The sequence below is a fragment of the Chinchilla lanigera genome, unplaced genomic scaffold (genome assembly GCF_000276665.1).
Source record: "Chinchilla lanigera isolate Chin_1 unplaced genomic scaffold, ChiLan1.0 scaffold00060, whole genome shotgun sequence".
Taxonomy (NCBI): domain Eukaryota; kingdom Metazoa; phylum Chordata; class Mammalia; order Rodentia; family Chinchillidae; genus Chinchilla; species Chinchilla lanigera.
The window spans coordinates 8,398,960-8,405,963 of record NW_004955461.1 but is presented as its reverse complement, the minus strand read 5'-3'; positions in this window follow the sequence as shown (position 1 = coordinate 8,405,963).

Here is a 7,004-nt window from a genome sequence, read left to right as displayed (position 1 = left end):
AAGCTGTGAATGTCTGCCTTGGAATCATTTTAGTGTTTTTTTTTTCTTTCTTTGGTTTTAATAGCACCCTTGCTTTGCCAATCAGCCTGGTAATATATGTAATGGATCCAAAGACCTCAGCCATGTTATTGACAAAAGTTATGTCTACCATTGGCCCAATTTAGAAATGAACTTACAGGTGTGAGGGCGATCTGGCTGTGACATCTGCCACCCCTTTGATGGCCAGGATTCATTCAGCTGATCTGGATGTCTAGGCATGTGTCCCCTTCCTTTCTCACCACTCCAAGTGTGCCCCTCCCAAAGCTGTGTGCTCGATTGAAGAGGATGATCTAATTCCTTATTACTCAAAGTGTGGTTTGGGGAACGACCCTATGAGCATTACATTCAGAAACTTGTTAGAAACTAGAAGCCTCAGAGTCCTTCTCTGACCCAGAAAACTGGAAGCTGAATTTAACATTGTCCTAGGACACTCTTGTGTACAATACAACTTTGGAAGTACAGCGCTCATATGGTTAATTCCATGATTGGAAGACTACAATGCCAACACTGAATCCTTCTGCAGTACAGCACAGAGGGAGAATCATGGACAGGAAGACTGCAGGGCAATACAGTTCTGTCATGCTCTGGGTGTGTATAACCACAGGCAATCACTATCTATATCAATATTGATCTCTTTATAAAATTAACACAATACTATCTACATCCTGTAAGTATAAAGATGATTTATATGATGCATGTGTATCTAATGAATGCATACAGTCCCTGAATTGACAGCTGACAGGCACCAGGATGGCAATACTGGTGAGATCAACATTAGGCATCTCCATGCCCAACCCCTGCAGTGATTCAGCTGCATGTGTGGATGGAAATTCAATGCTAAGTTGGTGGGGACACAAAAGGCAGAGCCAGTGCACAAACTGCATAAGTTTCTAACCAGTAGACACCTCCTTCTTCATCTCACTGTTCTCTTAGTGAGAACAGTGATGCCTTTGCTTGTAGTCTCAGTGGGTTCTGATCCCTGGACCAAATTGCATTCTCCAGTAGGCAAGGGGCTGCTCTGGAATGCATCCAGTTGCCTTCAGCTTGGAATTTACTACCCTTGGCTTAGGCTAGTTTCCCTCACCCAATGAAACCTCACCCCATGAAGTTTAAACCTGTGGTTCCCAACCTGTGGTACTTGTCAGGTTCAGTGAGAGAGCTTCTGTAGGAATAAGCATCCTTACCCATCTTCAGGGGACACTATATTGCTGGCCAGATACCACTTTTGAGCAGCACTGCCTGGGGGTTTCTGGTTCTGATGGTTTAAAGACCACACTTGAAGGAACTCCCCACAAGACTATGAACTGCCTAGTATAGGCTATGACCTTTGCTTTGTTCCCCACCACTGCCACCAAGCAGACTGGCTCAGTGCTTGACAAATATAGGTGCCCCATAAATTTCTGAGGAAAGAAAGAAGTCTCTCCAATCTGTGAGGTTTCTGTCAAGTCTTTTACCTATACCTGCTATCAGAAACTGGAACTTAGCCCCACACTCAGACTTTTACTTTCCTGTGATAACAAATGACTCTAACTGGGTGACTTAGAGCAATGGAAGTGTACCATCTCAGAGTTCTTAGACTAGAAGTCTGAAATCGAGATGTCAGAAGCACCAGACTGTGCTCCCTCTGAAGGTTACAGAGAAGCATCTCTTCCTGATCTCTTCCTGGCTTGCTATGGCTCCTAAATCCTCAGTGTTCCATGGAATAGCTGAGTCACTCCAATCTTTGCCTCTGTCATCACGTGATTTCTCTCCTGTGTATATACATGAACTCTCCTTTTAGAGTAAGGACACCAATCACTGGAATTACAGTCCATTTTCACACAGCATGGCCTCATCTTAAGGAATTGCAGGTACAGAGGCCCTATTTCTAAACAAATTCATGTTGTAAGGGTTCAGGCAGATGCAAAACTGCCCCCAGAATGGGAAGACCTGACCTATTTGAGGTGAACTTTAATAAAATCATCTGGACCTTCTCTTTCTCTTTGATACACTGCCTTTCCTCTGCAGAGGTTCTGAGCTCCGAACAGCTTTCATCTTCATGTCATGTGGCTCTTCCATTCTGCATTTTCTCTGTCCATTATATTCATCATCATCTGACTGAAATGGCAGGTCTTAAACTGGATTTCCCACTTTTTCTTTCTGTGTCATCTTTCTTCTTCTCCTTCTCCTCCTGCTTCTTCTTTGGTGTTTGTTTGTTGATGACAGGGTCTTGCTGTATAGTACAGGCTGGCCCAGACCTCACTATGCGCTCAGGATGACACCAACTTCCCAGAAATCTCAAGTACTGAGATTATAGGTGCATGCTATCATGCCCAGCTCATCTTCTTTCTTTGACAAATATAGGTGTCCCATAACCCCTGAGGGACCCTGTGCCAGAAAACTAGGACATAAAGGGGACAATAGTGGGCTACACAAAGACAAAGGAAAAGAAGTCAAATCTTCCTGTATTATAAATTTTTCTGGGAGGTCTTATAGGAAAACAATTTTAATGAAAAGGAGCACTGATATAATGAATAAATAAATGCTGGATGGCCACAGCATTTAAAGAGTAACTACAACTGACCTCAGATCAATTTCAAATTCATAGTGACTTACTTGGGTTTCTTCTTTCTGGAACTTTTCTCATGAGGTGTTGTTCCTCTACTTTAGGGAGATATAAGTGAGGGAGAGGAAGATTTTAGTCTCTCTACTGTGGGTTCACTCAAATGACACAAGCTCTTCTGTTCACCTTAACCATATCAGCAAGGGCCCTTTGCCATGTAAAGAAGGTATTTGGAGGTTCTAGGGGTCAGGATATAGACATCTCAGGGCACCTTTATTCTCCCTGTTACAACTCCCAAGAGCCCCTTCCCTCACGGTCTCTTTTTAACCAATGACACAAAAAGTGGTCAGCCTGCCTTTGCTTGGGTGCAGAAGTCCCAGCAATGGGTAAATGTGGCACACAGAAGGGACTTTTGAATCCTATCTCTTGCACCTGATTTACAAAGTCCTTCTTCCTAGCTTCCCTAACTGCACAAATGAATGAGTCCCTGGAGACACCATTAACCTGCTCACCAAATGTGCAAGTAAATGAGTTATGAGCTCAAAATAGCTCTTAAGGTAAGATGGTAGAATATGTGAAGCTCGGATTCCACTTGAGAGATGTTCTGACAAAGGGGATGTGTTCATCAGAGTGGTAGCTGTGTGCTCAGAGGGAGAAGGGGAAAGACTGTGGGTGGGGCCAGGGAAGGCCAGATGACCTGGATGATTCTTACCTTGCTGACCTTACCCAGTGGTCAATCTCTCTGTGGTGCAGAAAGTAGTGTCCTGAAAAGTCCACTGGTGGTATTTGGATCTTGCATGTCCCCCCAGAGGCCCTGATGTTGAAAACTAGGTCCTCAGTCTGTGACACTGTGAGAAGGTAGTCAAACCTTGTGGAGGTGGAGCCTGATACAAGAAAGTGAGATTATGGAGGAAGAGGTATACCTTTGATGGAGAGGATGAGTTGCCTCTCCCCCACCCCTTCTTCTCTCTCTTTGCCTCATGGAATAGTAGACTTCCTCTGCTGTGCACTTGTACCATGATGTACCATGCTGCCACAGGCACAAAGCTTCAAGGCCAATCAACCATGGACTGAAACCTCTGCAACTATGAGCCAAAATAAACCTTTCCTTGTTAACAATTGATTATCTTGGGTATTTGTTACAGCAACAGAAAGCCAACTCACACATATGCTATGAATTGCAATTGTATATTGTATGAGCCTTCACTTCCCAAAGATGTGCTGGGGATTAGCCATATACTTGACACTTGTTTGGAACTCAAAGGCAGCCAGCCAGGTGCCTGGAACTCAATGAGGGATACAAAGTACCCCAATAAAAGATAAAGAGCAAAGGGGTAGAAGTTAGCAGAGATAGGCAGAGAGAAAACTGTAACAAAGCTGAGGTCAAAAATGGCAGCTTCCAATTCCCAAACTGAACATTATCTTGACCAGACACTTCTGGGGCAGAACTACAGTATCCTGGGGCAGCAGAGTAGCAGTATGAACCTTTACACACTTGTTGTAACACCCCAGCACCTGCTCTGCAGGCATCCCTGGAAAGTGTGGCTCCAACCAGCCTTGACTTCCTGTCATCCCTGCTTTTGGCTTCTGAGCTGAGACTGGTGTAAAAACTAAAAGACATCACATAGGGACAGGGCAGCTACAGCCTGTGTTCATTGACTAGGTTTCCTCCTCACTGTTGCTGATGCATAGGTGTTTTCTGCAGCCTTTGTTGTCTTCCTAGTAACATTTGTGACTCTTTAGCGCAGTCTGAACCACTTGCTAGACCATACTGCTTGCCCTCTTGACCTCTGTCTTAGAACCATGGGTGTGTCTTGCAGTTTCTTTTCTCTGTCCCTGGGCTTTGTCTATGACCTTTTGTGTGTCCCTTATCATAGAAGACAAAGACTTTTTTGGCCATCCACTATGGAGGCCCAGTGTCCAGGGAACCTAACACATGTACTGAATACATAAATAAACAAGCATATTCATGGTTGGTAGATTAAAATGTTTACTCTATTTTCTGGGGAGTATCAGTTAAAGATACCAAAACCATATACATCACATAATTGGTTGAAGCAAAGCTGAGCATTCAGGTCCCTTGGGTCAATGGCAGGGAAGAAGCAGAATCCCTGGGATTTGAGGTGTGAGAACCAAGTTAGGAATCCTGGCTCCACAGTAACTTGGACAATCAGCTCCTGAGAGCAGACAAGTTGTTCCAACACCTATAACGGAGACCAGAACTGAATGCAAGAGGAATACATAATGGGCATATTGTGTCTGGTCCCTTTTTCAATTTTTGCTTCAACTGGAGGTTTTTTTCCTTGTACTGAAGGCAGCCTGAGATGCTTTTATATAATCCCTTTGCCTTTGTTCTTGTGTTTCTATTTATTTGTAGGAAGGAAGAAAACATCCTCTGTGATTCCAGTGTGACTGTGTTATTTAGGGCCCCTGTCTCCCAGCCCCAAAAGATGAGGTGATTACTTAGAGGTTTTGTACATTCACAGCTCCTCTGACTCAGTGGATGTCAGAATGCTATTTCGATATGCTGTATTCCTTTCTACCTGGAGTTTTCTTTGATAGCAAGCAGAAGAGCCCTGGGATATGGCAGCTTATCTTTCAAATTTGCAGGCAGTGGCCCTTGCAAATAAATGGGCCCATCAAGCTGAGTTCTCTGTCCTTATTAGTGAAGAGGGATCTTCAGTTGCGGCTCACTTCTAATTGGAGTTTTACTTTCTGGGGCGGAAAGTTAAACTTGGCACAATTAGAGTGCCTCTTTGTTTATGCCCATTTGCCTGTGATAGAAAAGGCACTCATTTTCCAACAAAGAAGCTGGTGGCCTCTACCAATCTTCCTCCAGTGCTAATTTGATTTCTTTTCTCTCTGTTTTCTCCTCCTCTCCTTCTACCTGGTTTCTAATCCTTTTGCTCCAGTTACTGACTGGGTGACCTTGGTTAAGTTATTTAATCTGCTTTCGTTCATTTCTTCCTCTGTAAATACCATACATAACCTACAGTTCTATTTTAAAATCACATGAGAAACTGTGAAGTCTCTGTCAAGCTGCCATATATTAGCACATTCCTAAGAACAGAGGGGCGCCAGTCTTTCTGATTTCTTCATTCCCACCCTGTCTGTGTCCCTCTCATTCTCCATTGCTTTTCCTCATGCACTTTTTCTCCTTTCTAGTACTTCAGTTTTTCCTCCCTTTCTTCCTTCTTTTCTATCTTTTCCTACGTACTTCAGCTTTAGTGATTATCTAATGCTTAGCTTGACTGGAAGTCGCACTATCATTCTAACTGAAATGGACAGCCAAGCAGTAGACCCTTTCAATTATGCACATCAGTTAGGAGTTGGTTTATAATGCTGTTGATATTTATAGCATCAAGGTAATACTACTTTGTTTCCTTTCCAGCAGCCACAAGATTGTACAAGTAATCACAAAAGGCTTTATAGATCTGTAATCAGGATGTAAGAGCATTGGGGAAGCCATCTTTTAATCTAGGGTAAGATTTTTTCTGGACAAAGCAAGTAAGAATTATGGTTATTATGCTAGGACTTGCATCCTCCCCCCTCTGAATTGAATAAAGACTTATAAATTATTTGCCCAGTGTTTTCGGGCCAGCTGTTAGCTATGTTTGCTGACTCTCTGAATTATTGGCCAACATGTTGGCACCTTGTTAATCATAGGAGCATTTCTATTGGCCAGAAATTCTGCTTTCTAAAGGAATATGTGACTCAGCAAATCAGAGTTTAATAACCCAGCAATAGCTACCTGTCAGCTCCCTCACACCCACCTTCCTCAGGAGGCCTTACATTATTCCTGCAATTTGCAGGCCTATTTGTTAACGTTTTCTCAATTTGAGGAGGGAGAGGTTTTCAGAGTGATTTTTCCATTTGCATGCCAAAAATGCCTGTTTTGTTCTCCCACTTCTGTGCATAAGTGTTTGTGTATAAAATAGGAATACTTGCAGGCAGGGTATTTATACCCACACCCAAATGTAAGGATCATTCCCTTTGGCCATAGGTCACTACTACTGGGTCAAGGTATAATGATATAATGAGTTTCTTTCTTTCTTTCTTTCTTTCTTTCTTTCTTTCTTTCTTTCTTTCTTTCTTTCTTTCTTTCTTTCTTCTTTTCCCTTCCTTCCTTCCTTTCTTCTTTCTTCCTTTGTTCTTCCTTTGTTCTTTCTTTTCTTTCTTTCGCTTTTTTCCTTTCTTCCTTCTTTCCTTCCTTCCTTCCTGCCTTCCTTCCTTCCTTCCTTCCTTCCTTCCTTCCTCTCTCTCAATCTCAATCTCTCTCTCTCTTTCTTTAACTTTGAGCCAGAATTTGCTAAGTGGTTGAGTTGCTCAGGCTGGGTTTGAACTTGTGATCCTCCCACCTTAGTGTCCCACAGTACTGGGATTATAAGCATGTGCCTCCACAGCTGGCTCATCTTTCCTATTA